The sequence below is a fragment of the Adiantum capillus-veneris genome, chromosome 8 (genome assembly GCF_014529385.1).
Source record: "Adiantum capillus-veneris isolate H3 chromosome 8, ASM1452938v2, whole genome shotgun sequence".
In the NCBI taxonomy this organism is placed as follows: Eukaryota; Viridiplantae; Streptophyta; class Polypodiopsida; order Polypodiales; family Pteridaceae; genus Adiantum; species Adiantum capillus-veneris.
In genome coordinates, this window is record NC_140938.1 from 37,579,076 (window position 1) to 37,602,115 (window position 23,040).

The 23,040-nt window shown below is 41.0% G+C and overlaps 1 pseudogene; it reads right to left on the reverse strand.

Annotated features, from left to right (window-relative positions):
• Window positions 1–444: 444 nt before the first annotated feature.
• LOC147451978 (putative calmodulin-3 pseudogene) lies at window positions 445–1,936 on the reverse strand (annotated as a pseudogene).
• Between the last annotated feature and the right edge of the window lie 21,104 nt (window positions 1,937–23,040).

Genomic DNA, 23,040 nt, shown 5'->3' on the forward strand with positions numbered 1-23,040 from the left:
GCTGAAAGATATCCAAGTGGGACCATTGGTGGCTTGGATAGAAGGTGGCCAAGGGTGGTTAAATTCAACACGCTCATGGATTTCTAGGCTATGGATGTAGGGTCTCTCTCTCTCTCTCTCTCTCTCTCTCTCTCTCTCTCTCTCTCTCTCTCTCTCTCTCTCTCTCTCTCTCTCGGCCAAGTTCTCACCTAGACTCACATCCAATACATCCAAGTTCTTACCTTGACTATCATCCAATACATCCAAATTCTGGGGGTATTCTTCCTTTCCCTGGAGCAAGCTGTACATATACCCTTCCTAGGTATTCTTATGAAGCTAGAGACACTCTGTCAGTGGACAAGCTCTTCTTAACCTTGCACTAAGCCCCCCTTCTCTCTCTCGCCCTCTCTCTCTCTCTCTCTCTCTCTCTCTCTCTCTCTCTCTCTCTCTTTAAGTGAGGCAACAATGAATAAATTTCATATGTAAACTGTACAAACCATTAAAACACTTCTTCTCTAGATGAAAGTGGATTATAACAACCAAAAGAATGGTGCCACTCCAAAGTAACATCAAGGTTTGAATTTAGCACGGCTTAATGTTTACACCTACCAAAAGAGGCATCATCCTCAAAGATTCGTCATAATTCAGTTGTCCATCACCATCAACAGCTGCCTCTTGAATCATTTTGTCAACCTCTTCATGTATCAACTTCTCTCCTAGATTTATCTCATGACTCATCACATGGCAAAGCTCTACATCATAAATAAACCCATTATGGTCCTTATCAAAAACCTTAAATGCTTCTTTCAGGTCCTCAGAGTGAGTATCCTTCATCTTGTGAGCCATCGGATTCAAGAACTCTAATAAATCAATCATGCCATGATCATCCACTGGAAAATCAATCGTGCCATGATCATCCACATCTACATCAATTGATCATCTCTTGTAGATCTGTTTTAGTCGGGTTTTGTCCAAATGCGTGCATCATAGTACCAAGCTCTTTTGTGGTGATGTTGCCATTGCCATCGTTATTGGTGTAAGAGATTGAAAGCTTCTTTGAACTCTAAGATCTACTATTTGCTCAATTGCTCACCCATTGTGCTAAAGAAGGCATGCACAAAGGAGGGTACAAAAGAAGATGAAAGAAAGAATGGGGATCATAAGAAGAAAGAAGACGAAGAATGGCAAGTTGTGAGGAGGAGGACTACGTCTCCCTCCGAGCTTATGAAGGTGGGAGTCCTTGACTCTGTGTGTGTGTGTGTGTGTGTGTGTGTGTGTGTGTGTGTGTGTGTGTGCACGTGCGTGGCTTTAGGTGACCCGTGAGGCTCCACGTGTGAAAAAATTGCAAGTTTTCTTCCAAGGCTTTCCAAGCTATTGATGGTGACATACTCGAGACTAACATGGCCAAGATCTCACTCTCTCACTCTATCTCACTCACACACACACACACTCTCTCTCTCTCTCTCTCTCTCTCACACACACACACACACACACACTCACTCACAATGAAGGGTACACATGAGTAGAAGAGGTACAATTTGCATAAATGGGAGCAATGATGTCATTTGAGAAGGTGGGAAGAGAGCTACAGCAATGTTGAAGTCTCACACTTGGATGACAAGATGAGGAATATTCTCAATGAGGATGATGGAGATGCCGACGAGGTGCAGGTGACGAGGTGCAGGTGACGATGAGCTTGAGAAACCACCGAAGGATGAGAGACTAGAGCATGCTATAATAATTAGGAGAGATCTAGGTAGCATCCTAGACTGAGAGCATGCGTGCTGCTAAGGTTGGATGGTGACAGGTATACAAGAATTATGTGTTGATGCTTATGATCCAGCCCACTACTACCAGCAAAGGTGGCGGGTGATATACTGGTCATAGCAAATAGATATACTCACCTCTGAATGAGGTCCAAAACCTCTTGAAGATAGTATGGGGCTCCGCCGACTATTTTAAGGAGTCCTCAAACGCAAAACAGAAAACCCAATAATCCTCAAACATTCCCATGCTGCCCACCCTTCCACCCACCTTTGTGTGCTCTTTCCTGTCCCCTTTCTACCACTGTCCGCATGCACTCCCTTTCCTGCCCCTCTCCTCCTTTCCTTTTCTCGTCGCTTTCCCACCTCTTTTCCTTCCCTCTTTGAACCTCCTCCTGCCAACCTTTCTAATGAAGACTTTTCTTGGAGAACATTGCAAAGACAACTGAGAAAGTGAGTAAGCAGGCTTGTGTGTAGAACACTACAAGATAACATTATTGAGAGAGAGAGAGAGAGAGAGAGAGAGAAAGAGAGGCTTACAATAGCCTCAAGCACTGGCATCTGTCCAATGTTCCCATTGATGGGAATTTCTATCAACTGAACTGCACACTGATGTATACTCGCTCTAAATGAGGTCCAAAAGCTCCTCAAAACAGTCCACGGCACCGCGGACTATTTTAAAGAGCTTTAAAATGCATTAGAATCTTCAAAGATGTAGGTGAAGGTTCCATTGAAGCCTAGTAGAATCCTCATAATGCACATTGTTTGGCTGTAACGTCTGGTCGTTGATCTCTCCCCAAGCTTAAGCCGGTTCACTGCATGCTACTGACCGCCTTCTCTCCAAGCCCTTGCATATTTAAAACTGCCTACTGCTCCGTGTGCTATGTCGGTGGTCTCCATTTTGCCCGCCTTTGGGCCTCCACCTTCAATGTCACACAGTTCCACCGCTTGCCTAGCATGTCACTTGACTCCACTTCTCTCCTCGCTCGCTATTTTCCACCTGCCCAAGTCGGCTCTCGCCTCACACACCTTCTATTATTATTTTGTTTTTTATTAACCCTTTCACTTTGAATCCTCTTAGATACCGCTCAATGAGAGCGCATTCCCATGCTGAAGCAGGTTATTTTGTTGTGCTCCATTGATGGCTACGAGCATTTTCTTTGTTGTCTTGTTCTTCTTCAGTGCATCACAAAAAATGGGAGAAGGTAGAGAGAGAGGGGCATAGTTTTGCCAACTCTACCAAAATTGGCAGAGTTGAACTCTCTTTTGCAACATTTTCACTAGGAAACAAAGCATGCTCACGCCATCAAAACACTACCATGGCCAGTGTGAAAATATGCTCTAAAGCACTCCATACATAGAATTCAACTTGTGTTGCCTAGAATCTCCACAGATTCCTCTACTTGCATGCTTAAGTAAAACCTTGAATGTCTTGCAAGTTTTGAACTCCCTAGCCCACATGAGAGTTTTAAAGACCGCACTCTAGACAAATTGCACACAGGCAATTCATGCTTGGAGAGCAAACTTCATCCCTTTTAAAAAAACCTTGTCTTTTCTCAACTCCACATGGCAACTATTGCTACCTCTTAGGCATCATGTTTTGCACTAAACCGTTCACTCTTGCACGTCGTGTTTCGCCTTGGCCAATTGCCTTCCCCACCACTTGCCACCTTCCTCTCCTTGCTCATCATCTTGTCACCCACCACCTATGATATTCTCATAAGTTATCACGAGAGTATTTCTTTGATTTCTTTTCAATGATTTATATTCAAGAAACATAGACACATACTCCTATTTATCTCTACTAAAAATCTCTATTAATGATGAGATTCCTTTCTATGAAAAATGCTAGATTAACAACCAAACTTTGGAATCTCACAAGATTCCTTAAAAGAAGTATTATTGGATTTCATAGGCTTTTGTCGCATGGTATTTCAGTCATCGTCTTCCACTGCATACCCCTATGCCCAAAAGCTTGTGAAGGCTCAGAGAGAGAGAGAGAGAGAGAGAGAGAGAGAGAGAGAGAGAGAGAGAGAGAGAGAGAGAGAGAGAGAGAGAGAGATGGCACCTTTTGGTTGCTTTCTTGCACTCTGGCATGAAGGATGTCTAGAAGGTCTAGGTAGAAGATGGTAAAACATCTCCTAAGTGTTAGCCTCCAACATAGTAAAAGATAAATACTTCTAAGAGATTTTGTGAGCGGTGGAATACATGTATATTCCTCCTAATGGGGAGTAAAACAAAATTGGAGACACCTTACTATGGCAATTTGTGCCTATAAAAAATATACAAATTTTGGTAGACAACGTCCTAATTTCTTTTTTATATGTCTATGTATCAAAATTTTGAAGGATGCATCAATATTTATACTTTAATACATAAAATTCTATCAAGTTCTTTTGTCAAGACAAGCTTGAAATCTGACATAGTTTTCTTAAAAATACCCAAAGGTAAGCATTTTTGTGACGCCTTGAATAGAGAGTTAGAAAGAGAGAGAGGGAAGTGTCATTGGGTTGGTACATAACCATGTAATGCAACTACTTTTTAGTTAACGAGAAAAAGACTGTAATTATAATTTCATCCATTTCTAAGCGGATTTTCTTCTTGTGTCATAATAACTAATACCTAATTCTCCTAAATGATTTTCTCATGTTAAATTGAAGGGAAAGTACCAGGGGAGAAAAAGCTAGATTATTGGTAAGGTTAGCAGACTGGTCACAGTAGGGATCAAAAGGAGGGAAAATAGGGATCCAAAGGGGGACCATCTACAGAAGAGAAATGTGCAAGCAATGGGCTTTAAAGACCTGAGGTTTAGCCCATTAAGACTTCCAAAATGCTAAGGTTCCAAAATTCAAAGGTTAAGTCCAATGGTCATTCCTTAGGAAAATTGGATGCTTTGTAGTGTGCAAAAAAGTCTTCAAAGACTCCTAAAGAGGAGGGGGGCGAGCCCTGTAAGTAGGGGATGAGAGAGAAACACACACACACACACACACACACACACACACATGCTCCCTTTACACAAAGGGAATAAGGAACACATGCCAGCTCCCTAGCCTAGTTACCCCAAGGTGCACTCAAATCCTATTGGATGGCCATAGAGGTGGACCAATGAGAATTAGGCTAGAGTACATTTAGTTTAATTCATTTTAAAAGACTTGATAAAAGAACCAATAGGAATTAAGCTCTCTAGAAGCCTATTGGACAGTCTCCCAAGGGGTCCAATGAGCATTCAACAGCCCATTAGCTTACCTGCTTCCTGTTGGCCAGAAGACAAAGGGGTCCAATGAGAGTTTAGTTGCATTATTTAATTACCTAAAACTCTCACAAAAGGGGAAAGGGGGACACAGGTCAAAAGGCTATCACTTATGCTTCTCAATTATCATTGGCTAAGCTTTGCAGGGTCCAATGGGGTGCCAGCATGAGTAAAATCCAAGAGGGGTCGAGCAAGAGAGAGAGGGGGCTGATTTTGGCAAGGCATTATCACATACACACTCACACAATCTCATGTGTGAAGCAAGAAGACTCTCTCTCTGTCTCTCCTTCTCAAGCTTTAATGGAAATCTCATCATCTACTCCAAGCTTGTGAGAAGGGAGGCCTACACCAACAACTCTTGGCTTTGTGATGCAACTCCAACCAAGAGCCAAGCTCCAATGCATGCTCATATCTCTCCCATGCTAATTACTAAGCTATGCTAAGCTTTTATGAGTGATTATGTGAGGAGATGTACTTTTTTCTCGTAAGAATACTCCTTCTTCCTCTCAATCTACTCTCATACCCCGCTAGCTCTCACCATCTTTGAAGGTGTGTGAGGTCTTGGGTCTAAGACCAACGAGGAATTGAAGTTGTGTTTTAAAGTGTTTGTTTAGTGCTTGAAGCTTTTATCTTCATTGCACTAGCTAATTATTGAAGGAGCACAAAGAATTGTATTGTAAAATGTCTCCCTTGATGATGGGGGAAACCTATAATACAAAGCCTTTTGGAGGGGGGACTGGCTCCATGTAAATCAGGTCCTCAATTGTTGTCAATAACTTAATTCTCACTCTTTTGAAGTATTGTTCATGCATATCTAACTAGGTGTTATGCCTTTTGTTACTCTCTCCATCCAAGCACTCTTGCTATGCTCATTAGGAATGTATTCTAATGAAATACTCACTATGTCTATGCTATTTTCCACTACACACAAGTTACTAGGCCATTAAATGTTACATTGGTATCGGAGCACAAGGTTTCTCTTTTCTTGCTTAAGAAGGGAGGTCTTCAAGCTGGCTATAAATGATTGATATTATTAATTGCAATTGAGTAAGTAGAATAGGGATTTTCAGCCTTGCAGTGCGCCTGTCTTTGTGCAGATAATGGGGCATCACCGTCGAGAGCTATGGTCTTAATAGTGGCATCCTACGAGGCTTGCCTACGGCTTAACCACTATTGAGCTATTAGAAGCTTGACAGGGGCCGGCGGTACTGTTTTGGTGTTGAAAGACCCTCTCTTCTATTCCTTGCAATTAATGATATTCGACCCACGGGTACAGGAGCTTGAGTGCTTTTCTAAAGGGGTAAGAGGAGTAGCAACTAGGGCTTGAAGTGCCAAAGTACACCTAAAAAAGTTTACACCTAAAAGTTGTTAGAATGGCTGACAATAGTAAAGAGAGTGAAATTAATGTTGATAGCTTTGATTTTGCTAATGAGTAGGTTACTAATGATGCCCCTATGCTTGTTAACTTTCTTGTTTCTAGGCTTCAACATGCCATGGGGAATCCATCCTTCCAAAGTGAACTGCAATGGCAGCTTCGTGCTCATGGGATTCTCCAAACTTCCCACCAATAAGAGAGAGTACCTAGGAAGCCTCCTTGTGAGACTTCCAAAAGAGGCCTCTCTCCGATTCGGGAAGAAGAAGAGGATCCATATGAAGGGCTCAAAAATTTACTTCTTGATGACACATCTCCTTCCCAAAGGAGAACTCAAGACGCCCACCAAAAGAACGAGAAAGAAGTGAGTCTTGTGCCACCTCGGTGGAGATGGATCCACAAAGACTTTGGGCAAAACGCTCTCCCTCACCTCCTAAATGGAGAAGACCATCGCACACCTCTCCACACTATATTTCAAAGAGGGATGATAAAAAAACAAGAGAAGAAAAAGGTGAGAAAGGGGTCACCCTCTTCTCCATCTTCTTCATCCTCTTTCTCTTATGAAGAAAGTGATGGTGCAGACAAGGAGGACCAAGGCAAGAAAAACGCGAGAAAAAGGTCACCCTCTTCTCCATCTTCCTCAAATTCTTCATCTTCTAAAGAAAGTGATGGTGCAACTTTTGAACCACCAAAAAGAAGAGGCCATAGGAAATCCTATGCCGCGTGGAAGAGGTCATCCAAGCTCAAGAAGTTCAAAGAGGGAGTAAAGAACATCTCTTTCCTTACCTATGATGGCACGTTTGGTGCTACTGACAAAGTCTTGGCTTTACATCCAACAATTCGATGCAACGTTTGGATGCGGCGTTTGGAGATGAGGGCTTCACGGAGTCCTCTAAGCTACGCCATGTAGCTATGCATTTTCAAAAGTCCTCCAGGCAATGGTGGTCTAGCCTACGGGCAAACGGTGAAGCTCCACAAACATGGAAAGCTTTAAGAGCTTCCATCATTAAGCAGTTTTTGGCTACCGATGCCAAAGACAAAGTACTCACTGAATGGCAAAGCTTGAATCTCTCTCTCCTTACAAAACTATTCATAAAATATGTAGAAAAGTTTTGGGACTTACATCTCAAAGCCACTATCTTCAAAAAGATGGATTTTGGAGAGCAAAAACAACAATTTTGTGCGGGCTTAATTGAAGATCTTGCAGAGTATATCAACTCCCAAAGGCCACACACTATATCTGTGGTCATACAACATACCATGGTGGCATTCACAAATCAATTTCCAAACAGGGGCTAAGAGAAATCTTAAGCCCATGGAGAACAAGGACAATGTCCAACAGTCTCCTAAAGACAATGCCAACAACAAAGAAGCTAAGAAGAAGGGAGTTTATAAAGGCAAAAATAAACTCTCTCCTGAAGAGCTTGAGTGTTATCATAAAGATAACCATTGTTTCAAATGCGATGAGCAAGGGCATGCGTACTTTGCTTGCCCCCAAAAGAACACTCGCCATGAGCCTCCTAGAGCTACCTTGGTCTAAATCCAAGAAGAGGAAGCTCACCACAAAGGATCTCCTCTATGCCATGCTTGGGGAAAGTTTAGAGAACATGATGCTTTTTGTAACATTTAATGGCCTAAAATCTTTTGTGTAGCGGAATTTAGCATGAACATAGTGGGTATTTCATTAGAGTTGATTCCTAATGAGAATTACAAGAGTGCTTGGGTGGAGAGAGCAACAAAAAGCATAACACCTAGTTAGATAGCATCGACAATACTTTCAAAAGAGAGAGTAATTAAACTATTGACAACAGTTGAGGACCGGATTTGCATGGAGCCGGTCCCCCCTCCAAAAGGCTTTGTATTATGGTTTCTCCCATAAAGAGAGACATTGTACAATACAATTCTTTGTGTTCCTTCAAGACTAGCTAGTGTAATGAAGATGGAAGCTTCATACACCAAGCAAAAACACTTAATCAAACACAACTTGAATTATCCCCGTTCTCAGACCCAAGACCTCACACACCTTCGAAGATGGTGAGAGCTAGCAGGGTATGAGAGTAGATTGAGAGGAAAAAGAAGTATCTTACGAGAAAGAAGTACATCTCCTCACATAATCACTCATATTAGCATAGCTTAGCTTAGTAATTAGCTTGGTAGAGAAGATGAGCATGCATTGAAGCTTGGCTCTTGGTTGGATTTGCATCCACATGCCAAGAGAGTGTTGATGTAGGCTTCTATCTCACAAGCTTGGAGTAGGTGATGAGCTCTCCATTAAAGCTTGGGAGGAGATAGAGTATTTTTCCCTTCACACATGGTCAAGTGTGAGAGTCTGAGAGTGAATGCCAAGCAAAAATCAGCCCCCTCTCTCTCTTGGGCGAGCCCTAGCTGCTAAGTTAGGCTGGCTTTTGCCTCATTGGACCTCCCCAGGTCAAGCCAATAGGGATTAAGCAGCATAAGTGATAGCCTTCTGACATGTGTCCTCCTTTCCCCTTTTGTGAGAGCTTCAGGTAATTAAATAATTAAACTAAACTCTCATTGGACCCCTTTGCCTCCTGGCCAATAGGAATCAGGCAAGCCATGGGGCTCCTGAATGCTCATTGGACCCCTTGGGAGACTGCCCAATAGTCTTCTAGGACACTTAATTCTTATTGGTTTCTTTTATTAAATGTTTTTTAAATTAATTAAACTAGATTTACTCTAGCTTAATTCTCATTGGTCCACTTCAAGGGTCTTCCAATAGGAATTGGGCACACCTTGTGGGCATCTGGCCTAGGGAGCTGACATGTGTCCCTCATTCCCTTTGTGTAAAGGGAGCCTGTGTGTGTGTGTGTGGTTTTCTCTCTCATCCCCTAGCTTTGGGGCTCGCCCCCTCCCATGTAGGGATGCAGGAAGACTTTTTGGGCACACACACTAAGCATCCAATTTTCCCTAAGGTTGACCTTTGGACACAACCTTTGAATTTTGGAACCTTAGCATTTTGGAAGTCTTAATGGGCTGAACCTTAGGGTCTTTTTAGCCCATTGTTTCACATGGCTCTTTTGCAGATGGCCCCTCCTTTGGATCCCTATTTTCCCTCCTTTGGATCCCTACTGTGGCCGGTCTGCTAACTTAACCAATATTCTAGCTTTTTCTCCCTTGGCACTTCCCCACATTAAATGATCAGTTTAATATGAGAAAATCATTTAGGAGAATTAGATATTGATTATTATGACATTACCTCTCTCTTGAAATCATAGTCGTCCTCGACTATGGTGTAGAGAAGATAAAGCATATGCATGAGTCCTTTTCTTAGCGGGTAGAGGATCCCTATGTTACCCTACGACATCATTCCATAATGGATGACTAGTCCATTTGGCGCTTGAGAGCCTGAGGCTGCCGCAAGCATGTCTGCACATTAGTCTTATCAATCTTCCATAGTAGAGTGACAAGCTCTACTTGGTGTTGGGGAGACGTCGTCTCCGCAAACTTGATCTAAGCATGCATACTACTTCATTTTTGTGCACAAATCAAGAAAAAGAGAGTCTTATAAGACAAAAATTTTTGTTCATTTTTAACATTTTGTACATTTGCTTACTCTTGGGAAGCATTGTAAGCATTGACAAGGTTTAGGTTATCCTTTAATTGTATGCCTTGCATCCATCTAGCATCTTCAAAAGGATAATTCTTAAACTTAATAAGATATCGTCTGATAGTCTTACCGCCTCTTAATACCTTGTCTTCATGTCGGAGAATGGACTCGGGCTGCAGCACCTCCTCGTGGTCCTCGATCTCCGGTGGGTCTTCAATAGTTGGTTCTTGAGGTGGCTCTCCTTTGTAAGGCTTCAAGAGGCTCACATGAAAAGCATTGTGTATGAGCCAATGATTGGGCAACTTAAGTTGATAGGCCATCTCATTGATTGGCCTAAGAATCTGGAAGGGACCATAGTACCTTTTTGCTAGTTTAGCATAGTACTTTTGGTGGCCCGTAGGATTCTTGCCCGTCGTGTGCCTTAATCGAGCCTTGGGAAACTTTAACAAGACCCAATCGTTTTCTTTAAAGGCTTGGGCTCTTCTGTGCTTGTCAGCAGCAGCCTTTTGCCTTTGCTGTGAGATAGAGATAGCATCCTTAATCTTTTGGAAAGATTCTTGTAGGTCTCGGCTATACTCATCTGCAGCGAAGATCTTCCCATGTACCTTAAGTAGCAAGGGACTTTTTGATCTTCCCTCAATTACCTCGAAAGGTGCTTTTCCTGTAGAATTATGTACAGTGTTATTGTAAGCATACTCTACTAAGGGTAAGTACTTCTCCCATTGGGATCTTTGATCTACTTCCGTTACATAGGCTTTTAGTAGATCGAGAATAGTTAGGTTAGCTATTTCACTTTGGCCATCAGTTTGTGGATGATAGGCCGAAGAGAAGTTTAGCCTTGTTCCTAAATTCTCAAAGAGACCCTTCCAGAAATTACTGGTCATTCTAGGATCTCTATCCGACACTATGGACATTGGCAAGCCATGGTACTTGAAAATTTGTGAAATGAAGAGGGTTGCCATTTGATGGGCTTTGATAGTCTTTTTGACAGGTATAAAATGAGCTTGTTTACTGAACCTGTCTACTATCGTCCATATTCCCGTATTCCCATGGATAGACTTAGGCAATCCAAAGATAAAATCCATGGATATGCTCTCCCACGGTGAATTAGGGATTGGCAAGGGTTGAAGCAATCCAAGTTGCTTCCCTCTATCAAATTTTGTCTTTTGACATACCACACATTTGGAAACATACTCATGTATGTTCACTTTCATGGTAGGCCAATAGAAATATGTTTCAATTCCCTTTAGGGTAGACTGAATCCCTCTATGCCCCGCATATGGGGGAGCATGAGATTCATACATTACTTTCTCACGTAGTGAGTTAGTAACGCATAGTCTATTGCCATAGAGAAGATAACCATCTTGTAAAGTAAATGGTTCTTCTTTCTTCCCTAATGCAAGGGCTGAAATCACATCTCTAAAATCGGGATCAATAGCATACTCATCTATCATTGAAGATAGATCATTGTGAGTTGCTATGGAAACCGCATTCACTCTCGGTCGTCTTGAGAGTGCATCGGCTACTTGATTATGCTTGCCAGCAATGTGAGCAATATGAAAATGAAATTGCGAAAGGAAATTTGCCCACCTCATTTGTTTGTCGGAGAGCTTGGTCTGCGTCATGAAGTACTTAAGACTTTGGTGATCCGTTCGCAGAATAAAAGGAGTCCCCAATAAATAGTGCTTCCATGAGTCTAAGGCATGTAGAACTGCAAGGAGTTCTTTTTCGTATATGCCTAGAGCTTGCTCAACAGGGTCGAGCCTTCGACTCTCATAGCCTATGGCGTGCCCTTCTTGGAGCAAAACAGCCCCAAGGCAATCACCACAAGCATCACATTGGACCTCAAATGGTTTTGAGAGATCCGGTAGTGTAAGCACAGGTTGAGAGATAAGCTTTTCTTTAAGCTTTTCGAAAGCATTGTTCTCCTTAGCAGACCACGTATACCTAACATTTTTCTTTGTTAGGTCATGTAATGGTCCCGCAATTTGTGAGAACTTTTCTATGAAGCGTCTATAGTATGCACACATACCTATAAAGCTTCTTAGTTCATGAAGATTCCTTGGTTTAGGCCATCCTTTTATTACCTCTAATTTGGATGGATCCATTTGGATTCCATCTTGAGAGATAATGTGACCTAAATATTGAATCTCTTGCAAGAAAAATTCACTTTTCTTTCGATTAACATAAAGTTTATTCTCTCTTAAAACTTGAAATATTACCTGGAGGTGTTGCTTGTGTTCCTCCAATGAATTAGAGTAGATGATAATATCATCAAAGAACACTCCAGTGAAGGTTCGATGAGGCCTGAACAGCTTCTCCATCAAGCGGTTAAATGTGGCTGGTGCATTAGTCAAGCCAAAAGGCATGACAATGTATTCGTAAAGACCAAATGTAGTACGAAATGCGGTCTTTACAATGTCTTGATCAACTATCCTTATTTGATGATAGCCACTTTTTAGGTCAATCCTACTGAAGTAGGTCGATCCTTGTAGCTTATCAAATAGGTCTTCTACCCGTGGAACGGGAAACCTATTCTTGATAGTGATCCTATTTAGTGCTCTATAGTCGACACACATACGATATGTGCCGTCTTTCTTTTGCACTAATAGCACAGGTGAGCAAAATGGAGATGAGCTAGGCCTAACCATGCCCTTCTCAATTAACTCATGCACTTGCCGCATAATCTCCTCTTGTTGAGCTTGAGAAACTCTATAAGGAGGTTTGTTAGGCGGTGAACTTCCTGGAAGAAGTTCAATTGCATGGTCGTCATTACCTCGTTTAGGAGGTAGCTCACAAGGGATGTCGTCAATAAAGACATCTTGAAACCCCTTGAGAAAATTGGATAACTCTAATTCCTTTTGGTTGCTTTTATTTTCTTTTGCTAAAGCATTAGGTTCATTTTGAGAATCTTTAACAAAAATCATGTACACGGAAATAGAGCTCTTTATTGACTTGTTGAAAGCTGGTGTATGTACAATGGGGATGGTGTTACCCATTTCCCTAGCATCTATATACATGTCCTTTTTCCTGAACTTAAAGGAGATTCTCCTTTCAGGAAATTTAACATGGGCAGCCACACGGTCAAACCATGGTGCCCCTAGGATTACATCCTCATGCTTGAGAGGAGAGATAAAGAAATCCTCTTTGTCCACATAGCCTTGGACATGAAGCCTCAATTTCCCGATTAAGGGAGTGACTGAAGCTTCTTGCCCCTTGAAGGCACTGTCTGCGGGTAGGATATCTCCCATCTCGTAGGATTGTATGCCTAGCTTGGTGGCTAACTCCATAGATATAAAATTGTGAGTAGAACCAGGGTCAAAGAGAATAAAAGCATCATGTTCTCTTACCTTTCCCCAAGCATGGCATAGAGGAGATCCTTTGTGGTGAGTTTGGTGAATCTCCTCCTCTTGGATTTCAACCAAAGAAGCTCTAGGAGGATCTTGGCGGTTGTTCTTTTGGGGACAAGCGCGGTACGCATGCCCTTGTTCGCCGCACTTGAAACACCGGTTATCTTTACGATAACGCTCAAGCTCTTCAGGAGAGAGTTTATTCTTTCCTTTGTAAACTCCCTTCTCTTTAGCTTTGTTGGGATTGCCCTTAGGAGACTTTTGGACATTGTCCTTCCCCTTAGGCTCATTGGAACTTTTGTTTTCCGGGGGCTTATTATTTCTTTTACCCCCCGTTTGGAAATTGATTCGCGAGGCCACCATAGTATGGTGTATTACCGCCGATATGGTACGTGGCCTTTGGGAGTTGACATACTCCGCCATTTCTTCGGTTAAGCCCGCACAAAATTGTTGCTTTTGCTCTCCAAAATCCAACTTTTTGAAGACAGTGGCTTTGAGTTGTAGGTCCCAAAACTTGTCTACATATTTGTGGATGGATTCATTGGGAGAGAGATTTAAGCTTCGCCATTCGGTGAGTACTTTGTCTTTGGCATCGGTGGCCAAAAACTGCTTCATAATGGAAGCTCTTAAAGCCTTCCATGTTCGTGGAGCTTCACCGTTGGCTCGTAGGCTAGACCACCATTGTCTGGCGGACTTTTGAAAGTGCATAGCTACATGGCATAGCTTAGAGGACTCCGTGAAGCCCTCATCTCCAAACGCCGCATCGAATTGCTGGATAAAGGCCAAAACTTTGTCTGTAGCACCGAAGGTGCCATCATAGGTAAGGAAAGAGATGCTCTTCCCCCCCTCTTTGAATTTCTTCAGCTTGGACGACCTCTTCCATGCGGCATAGGATTTTCTATGGCCTCTTCTTTTTGATGGTTCAAAAGTTGCACCATCACTTTCTTCAGAAGATGAAGAATTTGAAGAAGGTGGAGAAGAGGGTGACCTCTTTCTCGCCTTTTTCTTGTCTTGATCTTTGTCGTCTTCACCATAGCTTTCATAAGAGGAAGAGGATGAAGAAGATGGAGAAGAGGGTGTCCTCTTTCTCGCCTTTTTCTTCTCTTGCTTTTTATCATCCCTCTTTGAATTATGACGTGGAGAAGAGTGTGATGGTCTTCTCCGCTTTGGTGGTGATGGAGAGCGTTTAGCCCGCCGTCTTCGTGGAGCCATCTCCGCCGAGGTGGCGGGAGACTCGCTTCTTTCTCGTTCCTTCGGTGGAGGCTCTTGAGTTCTCCTTTGGGAAGGAGATGCATTATCAAGAAGTAAGTTCTTGAGCCCTTCATATGGATTCTCTTCTTCTTCCCGAATCGGAGAGAGACCTCTTTTGGTAGTCTCACAAGGAGGCTTCCTAGGTGTTCTCTCGTCATGGTGATGAGCTTGGAGAATCCAGTGAGCACGGAGCTGCCGTTGCACTTCACTTTGGAGAGATGGATTGCCCATGGCTTGTTGAAGCCTAGAAACAAGATAATTAACAAGCATTGAAGCATCATTAGTAGCTTGCTCATGAGCAAAATCAAAGTTATCAACATTAATTTCACTCTCTTTAATATTGTCAGCCATTCTAACAATTTTTAGGTGTAAACTTTTTTAGGTGTACTTTGGCACTTCAAGCCCTAGTTGCTACTCCTCTTTACCCCTTTAGAAAAAGCACTCAAGCTACTGTACCCGCGGCTCGAATACCATTAATTGCAAGGAATAGAAGAGAGGGTCTTTCGACACCAAAACAGCACCGGCTCCTATCAAGCTTCTAATAGCTCAATAGTGGTTAAGCCGTAGGCAAGCCCCGTAGGACTCCACTATTAAGACCATAGCTCTCGACGGTGATGCCCCGTTAACTGCACAAAGGCAGGCGCACTGAAAGGCTGAAAAATCCCTATTCTACTTACTCACAGGCAATTAATAATACCAACCATTTGTAGCTAGCTTGAGGACCTCCCTTCTTGAGCAAGAAAAGAGAAACCTTGAGCTCTGATACCAATGTAACATTTAATGGCCTAAAATCTTTTGTGTAGCGGAATTTAGCATGAACATAGTGGGTATTTCATTAGAGTTGATTCCTAATGAGAATTACAAGAGTGCTTGGGTGGAGAGAGCAACAAAAAGCATAACACCTAGTTAGATAGCATCGACAATACTTTCAAAAGAGAGAGTAATTAAACTATTGACAACAGTTGAGGACCGGATTTGCATGGAGCCGGTCCCCCCTCCAAAAGGCTTTGTATTATGGTTTCTCCCATAAAGAGAGACATTGTACAATACAATTCTTTGTGTTCCTTCAAGACTAGCTAGTGTAATGAAGATGGAAGCTTCATACACCAAGCAAAAACACTTAATCAAACACAACTTGAATTATCCCCGTTCTCAGACCCAAGACCTCACACACCTTCGAAGATGGTGAGAGCTAGCAGGGTATGAGAGTAGATTGAGAGGAAAAAGAAGTATCTTACGAGAAAGAAGTACATCTCCTCACATAATCACTCATATTAGCATAGCTTAGCTTAGTAATTAGCTTGGTAGAGAAGATGAGCATGCATTGAAGCTTGGCTCTTGGTTGGATTTGCATCCACATGCCAAGAGAGTGTTGATGTAGGCTTCTATCTCACAAGCTTGGAGTAGGTGATGAGCTCTCCATTAAAGCTTGGGAGGAGATAGAGTATTTTTCCCTTCACACATGGTCAAGTGTGAGAGTCTGAGAGTGAATGCCAAGCAAAAATCAGCCCCCTCTCTCTCTTGGGCGAGCCCTAGCTGCTAAGTTAGGCTGGCTTTTGCCTCATTGGACCTCCCCAGGTCAAGCCAATAGGGATTAAGCAGCATAAGTGATAGCCTTCTGACATGTGTCCTCCTTTCCCCTTTTGTGAGAGCTTTAGGTAATTAAATAATTAAACTAAACTCTCATTGGACCCCTTTGCCTCCTGGCCAATAGGAATCAGGCAAGCCATGGGGCTCCTGAATGCTCATTGGACCCCTTGGGAGACTGCCCAATAGTCTTCTAGGACACTTAATTCTTATTGGTTTCTTTTATTAAATGTTTTTTAAATTAATTAAACTAGATTTACTCTAGCTTAATTCTCATTGGTCCACTTCAAGGGTCTTCCAATAGGAATTGGGCACACCTTGTGGGCATCTGGCCTAGGGAGCTGACATGTGTCCCTCATTCCCTTTGTGTAAAGGGAGCCTGTGTGTGTGTGTGGTTTTCTCTCTCATCCCCTAGCTTTGGGGCTCGCCCCCTCCCATGTAGGGATGCAGGAAGACTTTTTGGGCACACACACTAAGCATCCAATTTTCCCTAAGGTTGACCTTTGGACACAACCTTTGAATTTTGGAACCTTAGCATTTTGGAAGTCTTAATGGGCTGAACCTTAGGGTCTTTTTAGCCCATTGTTTCACATGGCTCTTTTGCAGATGGCCCCTCCTTTGGATCCCTATTTTCCCTCCTTTGGATCCCTACTGTGGCCGGTCTGCTAACTTAACCAATATTCTAGCTTTTTCTCCCTTGGCACTTCCCCACATTAAATGATCAGTTTAATATGAGAAAATCATTTAGGAGAATTAGATATTGATTATTATGACACTTTTATTCTCTTTGGACCTGGTTCTACTCACAATTTCATATCCATAGAGTTGGCCACCAAGCTAGGCTTCCAAGCCTATGAGATGGAAGATGTCCTACCCGCCGATGGTGCTTTCAAGGGGCAAGAAGCTTCAGTCACTCTTTTAATCGAGAAATTGAGGCTCCATGTCCAAAGCTATGTGGACAAAGAGGACTTCTTTATCTCTCCTCTCAAGCACGAGGATCTAATCCTAGGGGAACCATGGTTTGATTGCATGGCTGCCTATGTTAAATTCCCTGAAAGAAAAATGTACTTTAGGTTCAGGGAAAAAGATATGTACATAGATGATAAGGAGTTGGGTAACACCATACCCATTGTACATACGCAAGCTTTCAATAAGTCAATAAAGAGCTCTATTTTCGTGTACATGATTTTTGTTAAAGATTCTCAAAATGAACCTAATGCTTTAGCAAAAGAAAATATAAACAATCACAAAAATCCAATTTTCTCAAGGGATTTCAAGATGTCTTTATTGATGACATCCCTTGTGAACTACCTCCTAAACGAGGCAATGATGACCATGCAATTGGACTTCTTCTAGGAAGTTCACTGCCTAATAAACCTCCTTATAGAGTTTCTCAAGCTCAACAAGAGGAGATTATGCGGCAAGTGCATGAGTTAGTTGAGAAGGGCATGGTTGGGCCTAGATCATCTCCGTTTTGTTCACCTGTGCTATTAGTGCAAAATAAAGACGGCATATATTGTGCGTGTGTCAACTATAGAGCACTAAATAGGATCACTATCCAAAATAAGTTTCCAGTTCCACGGGTAGAAGACCTATTTGATAAGCGGCAAGGGCCACCTACTTCAGTAGGATTGACCTAAAAAGTGGCTACCATCAAATAAGGATAGTTGACCGAGACATTGTAAAGACCGCATTTCGCATTGACACTTGGTCATCAAAAAGTACACCTAAATCGAAAAAAATACACCTCACCTTGAATTTGGTCAAAAGTTCTAAAAAAGCTATTAAAAAAAATCAATTTTTGGAGCAACTTAAAAAAATAACAATGAACATTGTCAAAAAGACTTCAAATTTTTGAGCTAAAGTTAATATAGAAAGTTTTGTAAGATGAAAAAGTGCAAATACTCCTAAAAAAATTACACAACATTTCACTAAAAAAACAATACATCCTTGAAAGCTTACAATTGAAGACTCATAGCCTTCAATTACAATCCTTAAAATTTTTCCATCAAAATTTTTATGGTTTGTTAACAAAGATGACCAAACTTCTTCAAAGTGAGACCATAAACAAGATTTTTCATATTCTCCAAGTTTAATTTATTGATGCTAGTTTGCTATTTTTGTTTTCTTGTTCTTAGTCACCTTGATCACCTCAAGTAGTACTTACTTGTATTTGCATCTTCTCAAACTGCTTTGTATCAATGAACATCAATTGAATACAAATTTGCAATACACTTGTATCGTAGAATACACGAGTATGAAGATTTTTGTTCATTTGTTGTGTATAAGTATTTTAGGATTCAAGTTTTTTTAATTCTAGAAGACACGAGTACTTCAATCTTGTATTCCGGAATACAAGTTTTAGCACTTCTCCATTTTAGAACACAAGATTGTAACAATTTTGCATTTTAGAATACAAAATTACAACACAAGTGTATTCTAGAATACACGTTTGTAACCCATGTATATTCTAGAATACAAGTTGTAGCACAAGTGTATTCTGGAATACAAGTTTGAAGTACAAGTGTATTCTGGAATACAAGTTTGTAGCACAATGTATTCTGGAATACAAGTTTGTAGCATAGGTGTATTCTAGAATACAACTTTGCTGCAATCTTGTATTCAAAAACACAACAAGAAGGTTTTTCTCTCTCCAAAGGTCGTATCTAGGTATGTGTTTTCCATCTCCATCTCCATATTCATGTTCTCCATCTCCTTGTTCTCTGTGTGAGTTTGCTTTATCTTCACGTGTGTACTTTGCATGGTTGTGTGCAAATCATTTTTGCGTTTTTGCACGCGCGCGAAGTTTAAAGACAATTTTTGAGTCTAAAACTTGGATAAGCATATTCAGCACTTCGAGAAATTCTCCAGTAGGAATCTTGGGGTTTTATCCCCCCTTTGAAGATGTTTATGCCCTCAAAATTTTGTTTTGAGCATCACAACAAAAGATCGTTTTCAGCCATACAAAAAAACTTCCTGTGTATCTTACAGAAAACATGTATTGGTGTGGAGGTTAGAATTACACATGCATGCTGGATTGTAGATACAAAGAGGGCTGTGTTTTGTCAATCTTGTGCAGAGAAAGTTTCCATTGGTTGTTTGATACATTGGTTGTGTAGATCTTTGTACACATGGTGCGGATTTATTGTTATATGCATAAGGACACAACAAGAAAGCAAGTGTGATTCTTCTATTCTTGATGTACTTTTCAATGAGTGTAGGTTAGATGGTATAAACTACTCTCTTTGGTCTTCTTTGGTCAAACAAGTACTTGTTGTAAGAAATGTGTGAGATTATGTGGTTAGCTTGGAGATTGAACCGTTGAATGTTTCTGTAGCCACTCCACAAAGAGATAGTGTGAGTACTATTGTAGCACCTATTGTTGTTGAGACACTAGAGCAAGGGATATGTAACTAGCATAATACACTTGCTTTTGGTGTCATTTTGTTAACGTATAAAGATCTATTGTGTCATAACTAAAGACATACTTTGATATATTTTTTTTTTGCTTTAAATACACATAAATTCTGAATTTTCTACTTAAGAAAGCCTTGAAATATGAGGGATTTTTTAATCTTCTTTGTTTGATTTTTTTGCAAATTTTATATCCTTCTTGTTGTTTTTAAGTATATATTTTGGATTTGGCATGCTTGATAGCAAGAATTTATGGTTCTTTTGTCGATGTTTGCAGCTTCTTCTTTGTAAAGCCTTCTCCTTCTGGTGATGCTCATGTTTTTAAGAAGCAAAGAACAGGTCAACAATCTAATCTCGCTAATCGATCTTTATCTTCTGTAATTGGTTTAGGTCGTACAAGTTCACTCACTCCCTCACATAGTAAACTTACTCCCATCAGATAGGGATTTAAAATTCACGTAATCACTCAAAATGACATTAGAGTGAACATCTAGTTGGTAAGGTGAATCTTTTGTTAACATTGACAAAGTCATGCATTTATACTATTGGATGAAGGGGGCAGAAACCAATTTTGAAAAACTCCAATTTATTTGGTTGTTAACGTTAATTAACACTTTGTGATCACGTAAAATTTTTGAGTGATCACGTAAATATTAAATCCCCGCGGGCCGGGCAGTGGCATCAGTCCTAACTTTCAAGCACTTAGGATGCGTGTGTCAATCACTAGAGTAGGTTCTACAAGAGTACTGCTTCCACCTCCTTTCGCTTTTGAAAGTGGTGCTCCTCGATGACATTTGTTAGCTGCTCATCAATTTCTAGAACAAGCTCAAGGTATTGACGAGACTTTACCGATGGTGACTTTACAGAGAGTCATTGTTCCCCCCATAGGTATACTTGCTACCTCTCATAAACAAAAAAAAAGCATCAACTCATGATGTTCAAATCCTTTGGGAGCATGCACGACACAAGAAGCTTGAAGGTTATGCTTGGTCAATTTGAGTAGGTGTTTTTGGGCACAATCAAACAAATATTGAACCTCTTATTTTTTTATGTCGTCTATGATAAAGGTCTCAACAATGAGGAAAGCGTTTTCAAAGTGGTAGGTTATCTTGTTGATGTCAGAGAAAATACCTCGCACAATATCTTATATTGTCTTCTAAAAGGGAAAGAAAAACAAATTGTGAATGATAAAGAGAAGAAATATACTTTCAAACTTGGTTCATAATTTTAGTTTTTAGTTTTGTTTATGAAGATTTGTTACAAAAGTAAAGATAATCTAGTTACTTAACTTTTTGAAAAATTAGGTGCAAAATTTGGGGTTTGTAAATTATAAGCATGCATTTTATTTGCATTTTTCTTGCAAATATTTAGGTCATATTATCTCTCAAGATGGCATCCAAATGGATCCATCAAAGTTAGATGTAATAAAAGTATGGCCTAATCCAAGGAATCTTCATGAATCAAGAAGATTTATAGGTATGTGCACATACTATAGACACTTCATAGAAATGTTCTCACAAATTGCGGGACCATTACATGACCTAACAAAGAAAAACGTTAGGTATACATGGTCTACCAAGGAGAAAAATGCTTTTGAAAAGCTTAAAGAAAAGCTTATCCCTCAACCTGTGCTTACATTGCCGGATCTCTCAAAGCCATTTGAGGTCCAATGTGATGCTTGTGGTGATTGTCTTGGAGCTGTTTTGCTCCAAGAAGTACACGCCATAGCCTATGCAAGCTCTAGGCATATATGAAAAGGAACTCCTCATTGTTCTACATTCCTTAGACTTGTGGAAGCACTATTTATTGGGGGCTCCTTTCATTCTGTGGACGGATCACCAAAGCCTTAAGTACTTCATGACGTAGACCAAGCTCTCCGGCAAACAAATGAGGTGGGCAAATTTTCTTTTGCAGTTTCATTTTCATATTGCTCACATTACTGGCAAGCATAATCAAGTAGCCGATGCACTCTCAAGACGGCCGAGAGTGAATGCGGTTTCCATAGCAACTCACAATGATCTATCTTCTACCATAGATGAGTACGCTATTGATTCCGATTTTAGAGATGTGATTTCAGTCGTTGCACTAGGGAAGAAAGAGGAACCATTTACCTTACACGATGGTTTTCTTCTCTATGGCAATAGACTATGCGTTACTAACTCACTACGTGAGAAAGTAATGTATGAATCTCATGCTCCTCCTTATGCTGGGCATAGAGGGATTCAGTCTACCCTAAAAGGGATTGAAACATATTTCTCTTGGCCTGCCATGAAAGCAAACATACAAGAGTATGTTTTTAAATGTGTGGTATGCCAAAAGACAAAGTTTGATAGAGGGAAGCAATCTGGATTGCTTCAACCATTGCCAATCCCTAATTCACCATGGGAGAGCATATCCATGGATTTTATCTTTCGATTGTCCAAGTCTATCCATGGGAATACGGGAATATGGACAATAGTAGACAGGTTCAGCAAACAAGCTCATTTTATACCTGTCAAAAAGACTATCAAAGCCCATCAAATGGAAACCCTCTTCATCTCACAAATCTTCAAGTACCATGGCTTGCTGATGTCCATAGTGTCGAATAGAGATGATAGAATGACCAGTAATTTTTGGAAGGGTCTCTTTGAGAATTTAGGGACAAAGCTAAACTTTTCTTCGGCCTATCACCCGCAAACGGATGGACAAAGTGAAATAGATAACCTAACAATTTTTGATCTACCAAAAGCCTACGTAGTGGAAGTAGATCAAAGGTCCCAATGGGAGAAGTACTTACCCTTAGTGGAGTATGCCTACAATAACATCGTACATACTTCCATGGGAAAATCACCTTTTGAGGTAATTGAGGGAAGATCTAAAAGTCCCTTGCTACTTAAGGTACACGGGAAGATCTTCGATGCAGATGAGTATAGCCGAGACCTACAAGAATCTTTCCAAAAGATTAAGAATGCTATCTTTGTCTCATAGCAAAGGCAAAAGGCTGCTGCTGATAAGCACAAAAGAGGCAAACCTTTAATGAAAATAATTGGGTCTTGCTTAAATTTCCCAAGGCTCGATGAAGGCACACGATGAGCAAGAATCCTACGGGACAGCAAAAGTATTGTGCTAAGTTAGCAAAAAGGTACTATGGTCCCTTGCAGATTCTTAGACTAGTCAATGACATGGCCTATCAACTCAAGTTTTCCAGTCATTGGCGCATACACAATGCTTTTCATGTGAGACTACTAAAGCCTTACAAAGGATAGCCACCTCAAGAACCAACTATTGAAGACCCACCGAGGATCGAGGACCAAGAAGAGGTGCTGCAGCCCGAGTCCATTCTCCGACATGAAGACAAGGTATTGAGAGGCGGTAAGATTATCCGAGGGTATCTTAATAAGTTTAAGAACTATCCTTTTGAAGATGCTAGATGGATGCAAGGCATACAATTAAAGGATAACCTAAACCTTGTCACTACTTACAATGCTTCCCTAGAGTAAGCAAATGTAAAAATGTTTAAAATGAAC